Below are 20554 nucleotides of genomic sequence, written 5' to 3'. Positions count from 1 at the left end.
CTTTTAGTGTTGTGGCACCTACCCTGTGGAATTCCCTCCTCTTAAATATTAGACAGGTGCTGTCTCTGTTGTCTTTTGGGTGCCTTCTGAAGGCCTTCCTCTTTCAACAAGCGTTTTACATACAGACCTTATCTACATCTGTTTTGGAATTGCTTTTTAAAGAATTTTTAATATATATTTTTTAAAAAGATGTTTTTAATGTTTTATTTTAAATATGTTTTTAAGATGTTTTAAGTGTTTTGTCTCTTGTTTGCCCCCCTGGGCTCCTTCTTGGAGGAATGGTGGAATATTTCTTGTTGTTGTTATTATTATTATTATTATTATTTATTGCATTTCTATACCGCCCCATAGCCAACGCTCTCTGAGCAGTTTACAACCATTGTTGTTGTTGTTGTTCTGTTAAAATGAAAAAAAAAACGGTGAGGAAATCTCTATTTAAAATGTCCTCCACAATGGGAACAGAAACTGTCACTGGGGCAATGAAAAAAGCCTGTTCAGGAGGCCATTAATCACAAATCACCCACTCACACTTGTCAGGAACCAATAATTCTGGCTGAACCAACGAGAAGCATATTTTTAGTTATCCCTGCTGCGAACCTTTGCCAAACAGAGTTTACATGTGAATAAATATTATAGGGGGATCTCGACCATTGGAAAAGCATTGCTGATAATATCATGCTATATTAAGTGCTTGTGTAAAACTTCTATTTTCATTCTGCTTCCAGCTGACTGCAGAAAAGCAAGATCTCAGTAGTGCTAAAGCAACAAATGGGGAAGGCTGCAATCCTATGCTCACTTACCTGGAAGAAAGCTCCATTGATAATAGTGGAAACTACATATATAGGACTGCACTGTTAGTCATTCCAAGCATTTCCGTCCACTTTATAGTTACTCACATTTGTGTTGCAGACTTATTTTACAGTTATGTGAGCCTTCTTTGGGTATTTATTTGAATGTATTTATTTATTTATTTTATTTTATTTATAGACCGCCCATAGCGAATAGCTCTCTGGAACCACTAAGTACAGGAGAAGAAAGCTCTTGGGAGTTAAGAATGCCATGGATGGGGGCACTTACTCAACTGTTACCTAAATCAAAGTGTGGGGGAGGAGGAGTGTGGGGTGGGGAAAAAGAACTCTCATGAGGGATTATTCTTCTGAACGGAGATGTTTTAATAAATGATTTCATTTATGTGCTAAAGGGCTCCTAGGGAGCAGTTTTTTGTTTTTTTTTGGTGGTGGTAGATGCTTTTTAATCAAGGCCACATTTTAGAGACTTGAGTCAGCATGAAGCTATTTATTAAAAGCAAAGGGGAAAAGCTTCATAGAAGTTGGAACTTTACTGCCAAGCCAGGCATGTATAAGAAAAAAATAAGTTATTGAACAAGCGTCTTCTACTTCATAAGAATCCTCCAGCCACTTGTCTATCTCAGCAGTTCTTCCAAGCTGTTCTGAGTATGTTCATAGACTTGATTAAAGAGCTCCTCCCTTGATTTTCTTCCATCCAATTGAACCACATCAACATTAAGGTCTTCCATTAGCTGCTTATGTTTGATGTACATGGGCCAGACGTGACCATCAAACAATCCAGGTGGATCTGGTACAGTGTAATTCCTTGAACTTCTCCTCCTCTTGCATTCTTCATAGGGAATAGAAAGAAAATACCGGTAATCAAATACATCAATCAAGGGCCTGTAAGTATAAAGCAAGAATCCTTCTACAATAAGGATATGGATGGTATCATTGTTCTCCTCTGAATCCTCTATAGTTCTGGTATCTAGTGTATTAATGCCATGCGATCGTTCAAACTTTATTGGGTTTTTCTTCCAAGCGTTGATGGTACTCATCATTGCATCCATGTCCAAAGCACTAATAACTTAAAGAAGTCGTCTTGATGCACTACGCTGCAATTAGGCAGTGCCTGTTTGAGTCTGTTGGTCAGGGTCGTCTTCCCACCGTTGGTGATCCCGCCAATGCCGATGATGACTTTCATGATGATGATGACGATCCGCGAGCCAGGCGACGGCTCCCCTCACAGATGGTTCCTTGGGAGACTAGAAGACGAGGACGAGGGGGAACAGAAGGACAAAGGGGAAGCGAGAGAGCACGAACGTCAGCTGCCGAGGGGCGCCATAATCTTTGGGAAACGGCGGCAAGAGGGAGACCCGCCCGTGCCGCGCAGAAACGCTGGTAGAAAGAAAGACTTTATGTGCTAAAGGGCTCCTAGGGAGCAGTTTTATTGAGTGGATAAAATAACAGTGTCTAGTGGTGGAAAATAATGTATCTGATTATCCAGCTGTTTGCTCGCTTTGCCTCTCCCCCACTCTCTCTCTAAAAGCAACAGCCCCTGAGCGCTGAGCTTCTGTGCCTCAGTTGTTGACTCACTCTGTGTCCTTTTTAATGAGTTTTCTCCCAATAAAGTTGTTTTTAAGACAAAGACACAGACTACATCTATAAAACAAACCCATAAACTAATCAAGCTGTTTTCCCTACAAATTGCAAAGAGATATTTGCATTTTTATCTCTGTTTTAGACTGTTTGTAAGAAGTGCCAATGCTGCCAAGGAGGGACACATAATACATTACCTAAATATCTACCCGCATGATGTCTATGCTTTGGGTTCCAGACTAACCAACATATGGACTGACTGACCTTTTGCAAGTGGCTTTATTCACGTCTCTCACTGTCACTCTGTCAGCTCCCATCGGCAATGTGGAGCTAATCTCCTAATCTAAATGTCTGCCTGTCTATTCTAATCCTTTTTAACCTGGATCAATCAGTTAGTTGTGATGTGCTATTTGTCCCAAGTGGTATTTTCATTGTTCTGTCCAAGGTCCACATATATTTTGGACAATCCTCTCTAAAGCCAAGGAATGTAAAGGTGTGGAGCAGGGGTTGTCAAACTTTTTGGGCTACGGGGCACATTTCAAATTTGGCAGAATTGCTGGGGAGTGCTGGGGGCACCATTCATGAAACGGCTGCCATGGGGGTGAGTAGCACAACACAAAATTAGAGAGCAGTAGTCATGATGAAGCTTTACCTATAATTGTATTTTCTTACTAGCAAAGATTTGACCTGTTAAATTTCTGCCTGCCACACAGCTGTTAAAGGCACAAGAAACTGCTTTTTCCTCAATGCCGCCCCTAAACCAAAGCTTAGGCTGCTATCCTGTACTCATAGACCTGGAAGAAAGCCCCATTAAACACTAAGAGACTTACCTCTGAGTAGGCTTGTATACCATTGTACTGTAAGTTAATCATACAGTGAATTCTTAGAATCTCTGGTCTTCAGCTCCTGCAAAGCACGATACAAGCTTAAGTTCTTTACAAAGTTTTCACATTTGCCTTTTGGGAAGAACATTCACCTGAGCTTTGTGTAGCAGTACAGGGGAGTCACTACCGGGGTGCGGGGGGTGCTAATTGCACCCGGGTGACACCATGAGGGGGGTGACACCCAGAGCCACCCCGCCACGTGCCGTTGCCTGGCAAAGGAGCCGAGAAGCGCTCCGGGTCCTCCTCGGAGGCACACAGGCAGGCAGGCGAGACCAGGAGCAGCATCGGCGGGGCGAGGGAGGCACGCCAGCGTTCCCAGGCCTGCTTCTCCGGCTGGCTGCCCCTCCGGCGTGTGCCCTTCCAGAGGCATGGACAGGGGTGGCTGGCCTCACGCGCACGCTTGTGCTCAGCACAAGATTTGGGGGCTCGCCAAGGCCCCCCCCAGCACCCGGTCCGGTGCACGCCAAAAGCAGGCACCCGCTCGCTGGCGGTGAAGCCTGGACGGGCCTTCCACCATCAGCTTGGAGCACGCGCGAGACCAGCCACCCCTGTCCATGCCCCTGGGAGGGCGTGCGCCGGAGGTCTGCACCCCCCCACACTCCCGCTAGTGACGCCGCTGTAGCAGTATTTGCAGAAAATAACTTCTAGGCACTACGTGATCTCAGGTGAACCCAGCACAGGAAAGATGTATCCTGATTGCTAGTGAAAAAGGAAGAACAAACTGTGGAGATTCCAAGGGGTAGAAGAAGAAAAAAAGACAGAAACAGGAAAAGTGCATTAAAGGGGAAGGCAAACCAGCAACTCCTTAGGACCCCATGGATTCTTATTGCCTGGGTCCAAACAAGTCACTTATCAATCACAGCTCTGTCTTCACTCATTGGTTAATAATTCTTATAGGCTGGAGCAGCCAAGCTGGCTCATTGCACATAAATCGCTTAGAAAGATACAGTACTTGCACATTTTGCTCCATAACATTATTTCTAGGAGGGCTAGAGACTTCCTTTTTATAAATGAAAGCTCAGATTCTGGGCTACCTGATGGGGATGTCCCTGAAAGCCTTTGTGGGCATTATGGCACCCACAGGTGACAGGTTGCTGACCCCCAGTGTGGACTTTAGCAGCAGCACATATTTATTTTTAAAAACCTCATGGCAAAGGTGCTCAGTTATTCCTTTATGATAAAAGTAAATTGGAGAACTGAATTAAAAAGCTCCAGAGATCATTAAAAAAATCAAGACTTTTTTTGAAACACATTAAGTTAGAAGTATGTTTTCTTATATTTTAATGAGGAGTTTGCAGTGGTTCTGTCAAAGCTGGCTGGGCCAGAGTACACAGCACGCCCGAGGCAGCAAGGAAGCTGAGTGTGAATTGTTTCATTTACTATTACATTTTCTGAAGCTTGGTGGGCAGGGGTCACCATTTGGCTTTTCTGCTCTAGGCACCAACATTTCTTGGTATGACTCTGAAGTTGTTGTTTTTAAAGACAGGCAGATACCAACAACCCCTCTAAAGCATGAGAGAGAAGGGGAATGACGGCCGAGTAAGTGTTTCAATTGTTAAATATACACTTAGTTGTAAAGGTAGCCTCATCTCAGGGCTGGGGGTCTGCTAGGAACTCTTTTTAAAGCAAATTTGCATCTCTCTTCACTCTGTGAGTCCTTGAGATCAATTTCCTCTACAAAGCATGGGTGTCATTACTAAAGATTATGTGCCAGCTCAGCACAGTGATGCCAGGTCACAAGCCTCAAATTTCACTAGAAGAAACACTCCGTAGATTTCAGGGGCTTTTAAAAGGCATATATTATAACATATATATTATATTGCTAACATAGCAGTCCAACAAAACAAATAATCACCCACCTCCTGTCCTGGGCTATCAGAATGTATATTTACACTGCATTGGACATTGTTACTTTGATTCATAGATAGATGCATTCATGTTATAATTAGGTAGTTAAATCAGTACAGGTTTCCCTAATTACTTGTTTTCAAAACTGTGCAATCAGGACTCTAAATCATGGGGTGGGGAAAGTCTATGAGCACTGAGCAGGTTCACCTCAGGGTCTCAGCATATGGACAGTGGGGAGAGGAGTGGGGCCTAACAGGACTGCATCTGTGGCATGCCTTGCTCTCTTCCTTCAGAGGATTATGACTGCACGGAGAACAACACCTGCAGGCAGCTAGTAAGGAAGGATTATCCTGGCTGAGGGAGGTGAGCCCATACTGCTGTTTGCAGAGCACATCTAACCCTTCCAGTACAGTTTTGTTGTGTGGAACCTCCCAATCAGCTGCTAGTAAATGTTTGAGAGCCCCTCCACACTGGTGGGTGGTTGGGTGTATTCTGCAACATGTCATTGATACAATAATAATGCATTAGTGGTGGATACTGAAACATTGTTCTGTTTTATTAGTTGTTCTGCAATGCTTCCCCAATGTTTCCGCATTATTTGGATCTGGGAGACTCTGGAGGGGCAACAAAACTGGAAGACACTCCCCTCCCCAAATATTTGCAGTATGAAAAGTTACAGAAAGCTTTGGGACATGGAACCAAAGCAGTATGGCTACCCAAAACTTTTGCAGACTCAAAAGGTATTGAAAGTGAAATTGTGTATAACTGCCCTGATTCCATCCTGAGCACCGATCATAATGAATGCACAATAAAAAGGATATCCAGAGGGGCCTTTATTTCACTCGGAAATAGTCTGGAAAGGCCTTGACACTCTGCCCTTTCCCTAGTCTGACCCCATCAAGTAACCAGAGTGAAGGAGCAACGTGTGCAGGAGTTTCTTGCTGCATTTGTGGATTATTCTCTCTCTCTCTCTCTCTCTCTCTCTGGGCTCATCCAGACGACTGTAAAATGTGTGACATGATCGCTTTGTGTTTTCATTATTTTTTGGTCGTCCATATTACGCCGCGCGCTTTTCCGCATTTTCGCGTGGTTAAATCCGCTCCTGCAATACCGCAAATCATGCGATTTGCTTTTTTAAACCGGGAATCATCCGCTGTACCTTCAGGTGCTCGGATGCAATACCGTGGACTTTACAGCTGTGGGCGTTTGATGGGCGGTTCCCCATATCCCTTCCCTCATTCTCAGCCAATCATGTATTTCCACTGTTGCGCATGTGCGCGAATGTCCGCAAGAAATGGAATGTATCAACATTATAATACTTGGCGTGAGTGAATTAAAATGGATGGGAATGGAACATTTTCAATCAGGCAACTACAAAATATTTTATGCAGGAAATTAGAAAGAAGAAACGGGGTTGCTTTAATAATGAGAAGTGATGTAGTACAAGCAATTAGGAGCTATAATGCAAGGTCTGAGCGAGTTATATCAATGAGATTAAACGGGAAACCTATTAACATAACCATAATTCAGAAGAAAAGGAATTGGAGAGATTTTACGCAGAAGTACAGGAAGAAATTGATTACACACCAAAACAAGATGTGCTGATAATCATGGGGGATTGGAATGCAAAAGTAGGGAACAGAGAAGAAGTAGGAATTGTGGGGAAATGGGGCTAAGGAGATAGAAATGAAGCAGGAGAAAGACTTATTCCATTCCGTGAAGCCAATAATTTGTTTCTTGCAAACACATTTTTTGAGCAACCAAAAAGACGACTGTACACATGGACATCATCAAATAATCAAATATAGGAACCAAATTGATTATATAATTGATAGCAGAAGATGTGAAAACAAGACCAGGAGCAGACTGTGGTACAGATCATGAACTGGTAATATCGAAAATCAGAGTAGAGTTAAAGAACAACAAAGCAATCATAATGCCAAAATACAATTTAAATAACATCCCAGAAGAATATAAAGACCAAATAAGGAACAGATTTAAAGGTTTAAACTTAGTTGACAGAGAACCAGAAGAACTATGGAGTGGTCAGAGTCATCAGGGAAGAATGCAAAAAGACAATACCTCTGGTTAAGAAGAAAGGCCTCAATGGATGACTGAAGAAACTCTTAAAATGGTTAAAGAGAGAAGGAAAGCAAAGGCGATAGAAACACGGTTAGAACCCTAAATACAACAGTACAGTGACTAGTATGAAGGGACAAACAGAACCAATAATTATTGTATAGAAATAGAAGAGGACAACAAAAGGGGTAGAACAAGAGCCCTATTCCAAAAGATGAGAGAAATTAAAGGGAAATTTAAACCAAGGGTAGGGATGTAGAATAATCAACAGAGGAACACACTGACTGAGATGAAATAAAAGGAAGATGGAAGCAATACACTGAAAAACTATATAAAAGAGATGCAAGGATGACAGATTCATTTATGGAGGAACCGTATGATGAAGAACCAGAAATTTTAGAATCATAGAATAGTAGAGTTGGAAGGGCCCTACAAGGCCATCAAGTCCAACCCCCTGCTCAATGCAGGAATCCAAATCAAAGCAGTCCCGACAGATGGCTGTCCAGCTGCCTCTTGAATGCCCCCAGTGTCGGAGAGCCCACTACCTCGCAAGGTAATTGGTTCCATTGTCGTATGACTCTAACAGTTAGGAAGTTTTTCCTGATGTTCAGTCGAAATCTGGCTTCCTGCAACTTGAGCCCATTATTCCATGTCCTGCACTCTGGGATGATCAAGAAGAGACCCCGGCCCTCCTCTGTGAGACAACCTTTCATGTACTTGAAGAGTGCTATCATATCTCCCTTCTCTTCTCCAGGCTAAACATGCCCAGTTCTTTCAGTCTCTCCTCATAGGGCTTGGTTTCCAGTCCCCTGATCATCCTTGTTGCCCTCCTCTGAACCCGTTCCAGTTTGTCTGCATCCTTCTTGAAATGCGGAGACCAGAACTGGACGCAGTACTCAAGAGGAGGCCTAACCAGTGCTGAATAGAGGGGAACTAATACTTCACGCAATTTGGAAACTATGCTTCTGTTAATGCAGCCTAATATAGCATTTGCCTTTTTTGCAGCCACATCGCATTGTTGACTCATATTCAGCTAATGATCAACAACAATTCCAAGATCCTTCTCACATGTTGTATTGCTGAGCCAAGTAGCCCCCATCTTACAACTGTATATTTGGTTGCTTTTTCCTAAGTGTAGAACTTTGCATTTATCCCTGTTGAATTTCATTCTGTTGTTTTCAGCCCAAAGCTCCAGCCTATCAAGGTTTCTTTGAATTTTGTTTCTTTCTTCCATGGTATTAGCTATGCCCCCCAATTTTGTATAATCTGCAAATTTGATAAGTATGCTCTGTACGTCCTCATCCGTTAATAAAAATGTTGAAGAACACTGGGCCCAGGACCGAGCCCTGTGGTACCCCACTCGTTACTTCTGCCCAGTTTGAGAAGGAACCACTGATAAGCACTCTTCGAGTACGATTCTGGAGCCAACTTGGATCCACCTGATAGTTGTTCCATCTAGTCCACATTTAGCTAGCTTGCTAATCAGAATATCGTGAGGCATGAATATGAGGTGAAAGCTGCTCTTAAAATACTTGGAATAAACAAATCACCAGGAACAGATGGCATACCAATAGAGATGCTACAAGCTACTGAGACTGAATCTGTCCAAATTTTGACAAAAATTTGTCGAGAAATATGGAAAACTAAACAATGGCCCACAGACTGGAAGTGTTCTATATCCCAATTCTAAAGAAAGGGGATCCCAGAGAATGCAGTAATTATCGAACGATTGCCTTAATATCCCATGCAAGTAATGCTCAAGATTCTACAACAAAGGCTCTTACCATATATGGAGCGAGAAATGCCAGATGTCCAAGCTGGAATTAGAAAGGGAAGAGGCACCAGAGATCATATTGCAAACATACGTTGGATAACAGAACAGAGGAAGGAATTTCAGAAGAAAATCACGCTGTGCTTTGTAGATTACAGCAAAGCCTTTGACTGTGTAGATCATGAAAAACTAAACCAGAACTATCACTAGAAGCTAAAATGATGAAACTGAGGTTATCATACTTTGGACATATAATGAGAAGACATGATTCACTAGAAAAGACAATAATGCTGGGAAAACAGAAGGGAGCAGAAAAAGAGGAAGGCCAAACAAGAGATGGATTGATTCCATAAAGGAAGCCACAGACCAGAACTTACAAGATCTGAACAGGGTGGTTCATGACAGATGCTCTTGGAGGTCGCTGATTCATAGGGTCGCCATAAGTTGTATGGCATGTAACATAAGACATATAACAACAACAATAACTCAGAGGTAACTTAATCCTGTACATACTTACCTGGGAGAAAGTTGCATTGAACTCATTGGGTAGACATGTATGCATGAATGAACTGTCAGAAGTACAGTAGAACTTAAGAGACATAATATAGGTAAAGGGAAAATGCACATATCAAAAGTAATCCCCCAGAATAAACGTTGTCTCTTCTCCTGCAATTAAAAATATAGTTTTGCACAGCATATAGTTAAACTATGGAATTTACTACCACAAGAAGCAGTGATGGGCACCAACTTGGATGGCTTTAAATGAGGATTAGACAAATTCATGGAGGATAAAGCTATCAGCGGCACTTAGCAATGATGGCTGTGTTCTACTTCCACTGTCAGAGCCAGTATGCTTCTGAATATCAGTTGCTGGGAATACAAGTGAGAAGAGTGCTGCAAGTGCTGTTACAACACGTGCTCTTGGGAACCTGAGTGCATGACTTTGCCACCCTCATGTCCCATGAAACACACCTCCTTGAGAGGAGGGGATCTTTTGCTAGGGAATAAGAACAAGCGCTTTGCCCTGAAATGTGCCTAAATGGTATATCTATATTTTCCCCAAGAAATGCAGGTCCAAACCAAAATAAAGCAAAGCTTTCTTTTATTGAGAAAAGCATTACAGAATTACTTGAGTGCGTGGCAGCATTAATCATTAATATCCTAACCCATTCATAACTTTAAACTAAAGAAATCAAAGGACCCTATTACTATAAGAGGCGAAACGTAGGAGAGATATGCCCGGAGTGGGCGGTTGAATACAGCTGAAGCTATGTGGAAGAGCTCTGATCCAAAACTAGGAAGGAATCTCTTGGTCTCAAGGTTTTGCACTGAGACGCAGAGTCTCTCCCTGGTTCTGTCCCTGCAGTCTTTTGATGAGCTCCTTGAGAGCGTAGTACACGTGTGGAGCTCTGATGTTGCTTGGCCCCCCTTCTCTTTTTTCCACTAGATTCAAGCCTCGGGTTTAAAAGACTTTTTCCTCTCCCCCCCCCCCTGCCAAGGAGGACGCTGAAAGTCTGGTGATTTTGTGTATGTGTGTGTGTAACTCTGACCCTGAAAACTAAGGCTCCTAATGAACAATGGGATTCACTGTGGGTGAGGGAAATCTGCCAAAGGAAGAGATAACATTTCTGCAGAACATTTCTGCAGTAGCTTTAATTTTGTATCTTAATTCTGCCCTAGTTACCCTTCGCACAAATCCACTGGAACGCATCACCAGCCATACCATTAGGTGGGAGTGTGTGAGAGTGGGGGGTGGGAGTATAGTTCTTGGCCTTGCACCTCCTGGGTTCCACTTGAACCAAAATGGGGTTAGCCAAGCAATTGTAACAGTGCTCTCAGGTCCTGCCTGTGGGCTTCCCTTCAGGGCTGCAATCTCGTTTCTGGGAACCCTCACACTTGCACATTCACATTAGGCCACGGCTTGGCTTAGCGTTATGTATGGCTTCAGCATCAAACCAGCTCACACATTTTGCTTAAAATCCAGTTTGATGAAGAGTTCTGGACTGAATTCAAAAACTTGGCCACTATTTTGGGACATTTTGGTTGGTCCTCTAAAGGTAATGACCCACTGTGGATTTTTAAAGCATTTATAATGTTGCTGCAGCAGCATTTTTTTCCCTTTCAAAGCCTTGTTGCCATGTAGAACGTTTTTATTTTTGTTAATCCTCTCTCCCGTCCTCCATGTAGTTATAAAATTCTCATGAGTTCTGCCTTCCCCCCCCCCCCCGCGTCCCCAAGCTGGTAAACCCTATTTTTTTTTCTAATATGAAAGAGAAACCCAGCAGTCAGGGTTTCTGGAGCAACCTTCAGCAATCTGGATTTTAAAAATGTCCACTAGACGCCAGTATAAATGAAGTGTTATGCAAATCACAATAAACAACTTATTCCAGATCAACAGAGATTTTCTGTTGCTTGCTTTTGCCTTTCCCTTTCATCTCCCTTCCCGCTTGATTTTCTTTGCTCTGTACAAATTGAATAGGAACTGCAGAAGCGAGGCCCTTTCTGGAGGGCAGATGGCTCTCAAAAGAACACCGCCTACTTAATTGCTGCCGGCTGGGGCGGGTGGACGCAGACTTGCCCTTGAGAAAGAAGGCGCCCAGAGAGTCCCGCTTCGAAGTCCATAGATCGAAGCTCGCGTCTGTGTATGAGGAGGTGTCATGCTTGGCTTCACCATGCCAGTACTTCACAGCCAATCAGAATTGGAACAGGCGTTTGGCTGCGGCGATTCAAACTGGGAGGCGGTTCTGAACGGCTGTGCGAAGCCGTTTCTGCTGGAGTGGCCGCCGTTAGCGGCTGAGGTGCTGCGCGACGGTCCCGGGAGGATAGAGGGCATTTCCTCCCACGCGGACACCGGTAGGTAATAAGAGGTGGGCATTGCTCCGGTGCTCGTCTGAGAACACGTAGAATGCAGCAACTACCTTTTTTTTTAAAAAAAGAGTGAGGCGCAGGCCCGTCGCCCGCCTAAAAGCAGAGCTTGGAAAAGTTACTTTTTTAAACTACAACTCCCATCAGCCCCAGCCAGCATGGCCACTGGATTGAGCTGATGGGAGTTGTAGTTCAAAAAAGTAACTTTTCCAAGCTCTGCCTAAAAGTTAGGGTAAGGGACCAAAAAAAGTGTGGGTTTTTTTCCCTATAATATATTTAAGTATTCATTTTTGTTTAAAAAGTAGGCGGGGCCCATAGTCTTTTTGGGGGCGTCCCTCCCCGACAACGGACCTGGTAATGTGACTGGAAATAGTAAATGCTCCCTCTTGTAGGATATGCTCCCTTATGAAGATGATGATGATACTGCTTAGTTATGAAGCTGGAGGAAGGTTCTGGCTAATAACGAGCTTCTGTGGGGCGAGATTGTGGGAGCCACTACATTTATTTATTTATTGTATTTATATACCGCCTCATGGCTGAAGCTCTCTGGGCAGTTTACAACAAGTAAAAACATTTATACTCCATCTTCTCCTACCTTCAAGTCAGCTGGCATCATAAATTGTCATAATTAGTTCAAAAGTTTTTCCCTCAGTATAGCAGAGAAGAGAAAAAACATCGAGACTTAGGAGGCTGGTTTTGAAAAAATATTTTTGGAGAAGGATTTTCCACTCAACCTTCCTCTTTCTCCCACCAACCCCCCCCTCAATTCCATTTGGGGTAACTGCCTGAACAGGTTATGGGATATGAGATGGGAGGCTAGGATTTTCCCATCACCATACAACTTGATAAAGCGCTCTAAAGAGCTCTATTTTGTGACCTTTTGGTTGGCTTAACGAAGATATTACTCTAATACGGATTTTTTTTCTTAGGGGCCAACACAGCTACCTTCTTTTTTCTTTAATGTGTGTGTGAGTTGCTAATAGGTTGATAGAAATATAAGATATTAGCCTTTTGCTTCTATTTATACAGAGCCGTCTAGGTGCATAGTGTGTTATACTTTGCAAATGCCGTTTTTTGCCTTCAGGAACTTGCAATCTAGAACAGGGGCAGGGAATCTTTTTGTCTTTATGGGCCAGATCCTTATTAGGATCTGCCTCAATGACCAAATTTAACAGTTGGGAAGGATGCCCACCTGTCAAAATCCCTTGTGCTTTCCTTAAGTCTGATGGGTTTGGGAGAGGTATTTTAAAAAGAGAGTAGAATAATGGAAACCCCATGTTAGCCATCTTGAGTTCCATGATGGAAGAAAATATGAATGCACTAAATAAATATTAATAAGATATGGGAGGAAATTCCAGGTGTAAGAGGCAGGAAGGGAGAAAGGGCAAAGTCATTTTAAGAAACAGGACACATTCTGTACCTGCTGGAAGTGGTAATGGATAAGCAAAAGCAATGGGCAGGGATATTTTTGGATGAGGTGGGGAACTTTTGACCCTCCAGATGTTGCTGAACTGCAACTTCTATCGGCCCCTGCAAGCATGGTCAATGGCTGGGGAAGATGGGAGTTGTAGTTTATCAACATCTGGAAAGCCATAGGTTCCCCCACTTGTTTTAGGAGATGAGGGTGGAACTTTTTTGGGGGGGCAAGGCCACAGGGGGCTTGAAGTTATGGAAAGTATCTGCTGGATGCAAAAGTAAACAGGAGATCAGTGTAAGCATTTAAGGAGGGGCATCACGTGAATCTGAGTAATGAGAGTGAATGATTAGATTGCTGAGTGACAATGGATGAACACAGAGGATTGTTATTACAGCCACAAATGGAAATGCTACAATGTGAACTAAAGTTTTTTGCTGAGAGTGGAGAGGAAGGGCCATATTTTTGCAGTAATGTCTATGGAGAAGTGACCTTGATGATAACAGACTAAATATGGTACAGAGGAGGAAGCAAAGATAAAGTCAAGGCTTTGCGCCTCTTCAGTAGGGTGGAGGGTGGTCATTTCAAGCAATCTGAGGAGAGGAAAGCTTGGAAAGATGAGAACTTGGTCTTAGATACATTGGCAATGAAACATGCAAGACCAAATATCAGACAAGCTGTTGGATATGCAAGATTGAATGTAAGAGGAAAATTCTGGGGTAGAGAGACACACCTGGGTGTCATTAATATATGGTGCTAGGAAAAACTATGGGATGTGATTAGCTTACCCATGGATATGACAGAGAGACAATAGCAGAGGGCAGAGAAAAGGGGTAGAGAGACATTTCCTGTTCTGCTGTAAAATCAGGTGGGAGCAGTTCAAGTGCCTTTTTTAAAAAAGAAAATCAGTTTCAGACAGATTTTGCACCTGATCAATATATCAACCTGTTGCCCCTCCAGGTGTGGCCAATGGGAATGTTTTGCTGTAGGCAACTAGTGTGCTCATAGCCCAAGATGGGTTCCAGTGTAGAAGAGGAAAGCTAAGGAAAAGCTTCGCTCTGTGGAAATGCTGAGTTAACAAAAAGAGAGATAGGACAGTTGTAGGAAACCAGAGTATGAAGGAAATCAAGCAAGATCAGGTGTATAAAAGGCAGCAGGCACACTTGGAGACAAAGTGCAGTAGAGACATTTGATTTGGCAGCAGAATAATCATTGGTCATTTTGGTGATGGCAATTTAAATGGAAGCCAGATTGTATGTGTGTGTTAAGTATATAGAAAGGTTGAGTCAGCAGGAATAAGTGGTACATTTCAGGAAGTTGCAGGCACAGGGCAGAAGAGAAATCAGGCAGTGGTTGCAGGTGGCAAGAGGTCATGAGAATCTATACCATGAGATGTAATGATGGCCACTAACTTGGATGGCTTTCATGGAGGATGCTACTAGCACCAATGCTATGTTCCACCTCGAGTGTTGGAAGCAATATGCCTCTGAATACCAGTGACTGAGAATAGCAAGTGAAATGCTGTTACACTCATGACCTGCTTGTGGGCTTCCCATAGGTACCTGGTTGGAGTCTGTGAGAACAGTTGCTAGACTAGATGTGCCTTTGGCCTGATCCAGCAGGGCTTTTCTTATGTTGTTTCTTTCTTTGAGATTGTAGAACATGGTAGCATGTTTTAATGGAGTAGGAAAGGAGCCAGTTGAGAGTTATAAACTGATTAAGTGGTAAAGACGAGGGATAGCGGTAACCAGAAGTTGGGATGGAATATTATCAAGGAAGTGCATGGAGGTGTTAAATAGGGAAAACAGGGTATTCAGCTTGTCAAATATGGGCTGGAATGTCTCTTCTTCCTGCACAATAATAATGCCTCCTAAACTTCTTCTTTATGCTACAGTTGCTGCCTGGAGGGCAGCAGTCCTGCTTGCAATTATTCCTATAATAATCTGATAACAGCTACGTCTTTTCTGTGTCTCAGGAGATTCATCCTTCAAGTCCTTATTCTACTAATGTCTGAGCCTCCAGGGCTAGAAACTAGGAGTGGGTGTCATGCTGCCTTCTAATAGGTGCCTCTCCTATGATTGTGATATTTATTACAGTGGCCACATTTGAACTGGCTTGAGACGATAGTTAAGCAAATTAGTTTGTGCATGAGGTGTCAGCCTGGTCCCTCCTTTTCTCTACTCCAGGAAGGAAGGAGCAGGAAACCCTGAAGTGCTGGCTTACTCCCATTTGTGAAGCTAAGGTTTGTTCTTGACTTCCCGGTCATGGTTTATTAAGCTAATTTACTTATGGTTTATGGCCAGTGTTGTTGCATCTGAAAAAGCAGCCATTATAATATTAAATCTATGATTATGTAAGCTGCATCAATAAACTCAGGAGGAATGAAGGTTCTTGGTTCATGAGCTCCACTTGTTCCAAAAAAGCAATAATAGCCTTAATAATAATAAAGTAAAATGGGTTTACTGCGGCAAGATTGCTGTCTGGAATGATACTCAACTGGACAACATGCACAATGAATTAAAGACATTTATAGGCAGCTTCCCATACAAAGGTTCCAAAGTGATTTACCAAAAGAAATTCCAACACTACAATCTTAAAAACATATAAAATTGAATAAGAAGGATACACATAAAATCAACAACAAAAAATGAGCAATGCCATGGATATACACAATATCTGGAATGAAGCAATAACCTAAACATTTAATTTTGATCCCTTGGGATTAGAGCTACAAGCGGGGCCAGCAGCAAAATGTTGCAGCGTAGAGTTCTCTTGTCCACTATTTAGTCAGTTAGCCTCCACAATACCCTGTTCCATTCCCCCTTTCCACTCTTTTCCTCCCCAACATTCTGTCAGCATTCCTTGGCTGCTGAACATGCTTAGTTTTCACTGGGCTCTCTTGGAATTTAAGAGGTATTAAAATATTTTTGTTCCTGTACTTCTGCAAACCTCAGGGTTCTACTGAGCTGGCTGATAGCTTCCTCTTGTGCATAGGTGCTGCCCTTTTGGCTACATAAGCTTGAGCACTTACACCTGAGCATCAGAAATAGAGGGAATTATATCTGTTCTTGAATGGACTGATATCTGAAGGGTCTCTGGTTACAGAAGAGATAGGTCCATCAAGATCTATTTTGGGGTCTCTTCCTGTGTACATAAAAAAAAAACTTTTGTTGGAAATTTATACCTCTATCTGCCTCTTACAGACATGTAAGAGAAGTGTACCTATGCAGTATTCCATGTGCCTGGTTTCATTTTTGGCGGGGGTCTTCTCTTACTGTGCATGTAATATTAGCACATGGTGTAGCAACCATTAATGTCATAGACTCATGGTATGACAACATGGTGTACACATGCAAGACAAATCAAAATTATATACTAATTGTAGAATTTTGCACAGAGTGTAAATGTTTTTGTATTTATATGACCTGAATTCTAATTTAAACTCGGGGTTTGTGACCCTCATTGAGTTAGAGAACTTTTCAATCTGGGCATGCCTGAAGATGCTTGTAATTTGAAAGAGGATGAAATGGAGTTAGTCAGCTACTGAAAACATGGGAATTACCTACAAACAATCCTGTGCGAGATTGAGCAGTTAGCTTTAACCCTTAGTAAGAGTGCCTTGCATTTTCTTCTCTTTTTGTGCCTTATCTGTGACCTTTCCTTCTTACATTTTGTTCTGAAAACATGGCATTTATAAAGCAAAAGAAATGTGTTGTTTTAAGTATCCTTGTCTGAAGTATACGCATAATATTTCAAAAATGACTTTTCTTTCTCATTTCTCTATAGTAAAAGTACTGTCCCTGTTTGTTTTTTTTGCGATATATATAAAGGTGTTTTTCTTCATTATACTAATAATTTAAAAAGCCTAAAGGAAATGACAATATACACCAGCAGTATTCACTATGTGGACTGAATAGTGAATATTGTTGGTGTGGATTTAAAGTGACAGCACTATTTATTTACTAGCACTCCATTGTGTGCTTACCTGGAAGTAAGACTCATGAGTTCAATAGGCCTTACTTTTGAGTAGACATGTATATGATTGTGCTATTAGTATTACTGGGCAATAGTTTTAACCTAAGTATTTGGGACAGGGAAAAATATAAACAGTTCATGCTTCCCCAGATGGTAAGTAGTAAGCCTTTTGCTGACGTTCAGATGTGGCTTTCATTTATTTATTTGCAATAGATCCTTGTATAAAAATATACAAGTTGAACATGGGGAAGGAAGCCCATACCTAGCCAGTTCTGATTTTTAAAGCAGCTTCCCTTCATCCCACAACAACAGCTGGGGCTGTTTGTCAGTTGGGTCTACTGCAAGACTTCAGATTTCTGTCTCCATTTTATCTGCTGCTATTTCTCACCAGCCCTCATCCAAGCCTCATCCAAGGTGTGGACATTGCCTAGTAGTTGTCAAATACCATCAGTGTTCATTTAAGTAAATCTCTTCTAGTCATCAGTGCCTTTAAAGGCATATCATTAGTTATTGCATTTATTCTAAGCTTTTATATAACTAATTTCTTGCTTGACAGAACAATGTTCTTGTTACAAAATGTGACAGAGGCATAGATTAAGCCAGAGCTGCCCATCTTTTTGGGACATGAGCACAACTCCTGCTGGTTGCTTCTCTCCTCCCTCCCCCGAATACATTTCCTCTTCATCGTGGGAGACAGAAATAAAGAAAAAGTATCCACACATATTCTTTTGCAAGAGATCTGAGTAAAAATCAGATCCAGTAAAAAAAATTTTTTTAAATCCTCTTCAATTAATATGATTCTACATGGGGTTTCCCCCAAAAAATCCACAGTAAAAAAAAAAAAGTCTGGTGATTTTTCATATAGGATGCTAACAAGACCACCACCAATCACAGAACACAACTTTGTACAGAGAAGTAATCTATGATCGATGGTGGTTTTGAGGTGATTCCTTGAAAAAAATTGAGGATTCATAAGTATCTGTGTCTCAGTTCCATGCTTTTGTGCCATGGCAGTGCTGGAAAGCCCCAATTCTATGATTTGTATGGTTCAGTCATTGGAGACAGATGTAATCTGTGATTTGGTAGTGGATATGGGTCAGGGAGAGTGACCCATGAAAAAATTATGCAATTTTAAGAGGTTTCTTTTTACTAGATCCAGTGTGTGTTCATGTGCGCATATACCTTCCCCACCTTTCTCTCTCTGATACTCTATTAGGTCTCCCCTCTGATTCCTGTGGCATCCCACTTTTTCTCATACTGTTGTTCCATTTTCATCCTTCCAGTCTCCAGATTGCTCCCCCTTTCCTTCTTCCCTCTCAGTTGCTTCATTTTCCGTTCAGCTACTGGGGTGTTCATCAGTTTCTGGAAAAGCTCAAAGACCTGAAAAAGGAAGTGGGAAAGAGTGACACCTTGAAAAGTACAAAGAGTTGAAGGGAGGAAGATGGAAAAGGTAATCATCCTCACCATCTCATGATAAAGAGAGCAGTTAACAGGGGGGGTGCTCATAGGCTTTGCGAGCACCAAGGACAGTCCTCAAATGTGCAATTATGGCGACCCCAGGATTTAGAGATTTTGAGACACCTTCAAACAACCTTCTAACCCTTGGGCAAATCTTATCATTTATTGCCTAATGGTGAAGTATCTAAAAGGGTAATTTTCTAGGCGTAAACTGTAGGTTAGAAAGCATTTCTTATTGCATAATACTTGGTATGTGGGATGTGATTAAAGACTTTTCTGTTGTGGAAAAATATAATTGTGGCATTCTGCTTGAGTGGGGCTGAGAGGAAACATTTTTTTCAAAAAGCTATTTTTCCTGCAGAGATGAAAACAGGGCAGTTTTCTACTTGCCTTTTGTGCTTCCCATAATTTATATTTCAGCCCCCGGTATAAGTTGTTAAGATACAGATACTTTGACTTTTGATAAAATAGTTGGCATTGCTGTTGGCAGCCTTCTAGAGTGGCCAGCCTCTCCTGATGGTTCAAGAGGCTGGAATCAGGGCTTGTCCATATAATCTGTAATGTAAACCCCTTGTGCCTGCATTCACCTTCATCCACATGACCTTCTCCAGTTACTGCCTTCCCACACTTTCCCCTCCCATGGTCCGGAGATTCCAATACCAACTATACACTGAAAAGGAGAGAGTTGCTGAGGAGAGATGCAGTATGCATTGTCTTGCATTTTCACCTCCTTCCATGCCTCCTGCTTCTGTTGGGTTCCCATTGGCTCCCTCACCCCTCTCCCTTCTGATCTGAGCCAATCAGCAACACAACAAGATGAGAAGGAAAGAAGGAGTTTGTCAACAAAAAAGGGCATGCCTACAAGAATGGATGAGAAAAAAGCTTGATTTGAGTACAAAGAAGACATAAGACAATTAGGTTTGGACTGCCACAGAACAATTCCAATAAGGAAAATGTGGATCTTTAATATGGTCAGGATGAGCCCACAATTATGCATGACTGATTTTAATTTTTTATTCCGAACAGATTTCTAAACTTTCCTCCAGTTTAACAGTTGAAATATCCTTAGACCTGGTTCATATGTGCTAAAATCCCCATGGGGTATGGCTGCAGTTGCATTGAGAAAGTCATACATGAACCAACAGTTTTATACTGTTTTCTAACAGTTATCCTTTCAAGCATGGTAGGTAAATTACAGTTCAACTGATTCATGCTAATATGTAGTCCCATTAGTTCATACGTTTGCATGGTTCACAAGCAATGTTAAGATATAGTTTAAAATAAATTATGATTGAATGTGAGTGAGCAATGTGCTAGTGCATGGTACTCAATATTGCCTGATTTGTTCCTCCTGCCTTTGCTGTGCTGGGAGGAAACAAGGCATTAGTGTTATGTGGAATCAGCACTCTGGTTTGTTTCTCCACAGTGCAGTGAAGGCAGGAGAAGGGGATTATATTAACAAAAATTTAAAAACAAGTCTACATAACTAGATTATATGTAGACTTGCTGATATAAAATATTTTTAGCAGGTGTCCAAAACAGTATAGCGAGGGTGCCTTCCTAATGTTAAATTCCAGAGCATAGGTTCTGCCACACTAAAAGACTGATTTCTCACAGATGTGGAATGAACATCATATGGCATTTGTAAAAGTGTAGGTTCTGCAGATTGAAGCAGTCGAGCATACATGGGTGGGGCCAGGCAGTCCTTCAAGTGAAGTGGTTTTACATGTGCAGGCCAGGTCATTTGCTCTGGAGCCATACGGTGGGGATTGTAAAGTATGAAGTGGACCTCAGCTGGTGGTAATAAATATCCAGAGTTTGTGACTTGAAGTTTTCCACTTTTATTAGGATTCTTGGGGGGCTTTGCCCCCAC

General features: G+C 42.1%; 1 protein-coding gene and 1 pseudogene across 2 annotated transcripts in view; one reads left to right on the top strand and one right to left on the bottom strand.

Moving 5' to 3' along the window:
- Positions 1-1281: 1281 nt before the first annotated feature.
- Positions 1282-2181, bottom strand: LOC133382089 (nicotinamide riboside kinase 2-like; annotated as a pseudogene).
- Positions 2182-11656: 9475 nt separating this feature from the next.
- RACGAP1 (Rac GTPase activating protein 1) overlaps positions 11657-20554 on the top strand; it is a 41395-nt gene continuing 32497 nt past the window's right edge. Inside the window, exon 1 of one of the 2 annotated variants that reach the window (XM_061615224.1) lies at positions 11657-11836. The gene's annotated coding sequence lies outside the window, so the exon portion shown is untranslated. The remainder of the gene's footprint in view (positions 11837-20554) is intronic. The other variant, XM_061615223.1, reaches the window with a different exon arrangement.

The sequence above is a fragment of the Rhineura floridana genome, chromosome 3, assembly GCF_030035675.1.
Source record: "Rhineura floridana isolate rRhiFlo1 chromosome 3, rRhiFlo1.hap2, whole genome shotgun sequence".
Taxonomy (NCBI): Eukaryota; Metazoa; Chordata; class Lepidosauria; order Squamata; family Rhineuridae; genus Rhineura; species Rhineura floridana.
The sequence above is the reverse complement of the archived record's forward strand: the minus strand, read 5'-3'. Positions and strand labels throughout refer to the sequence as shown.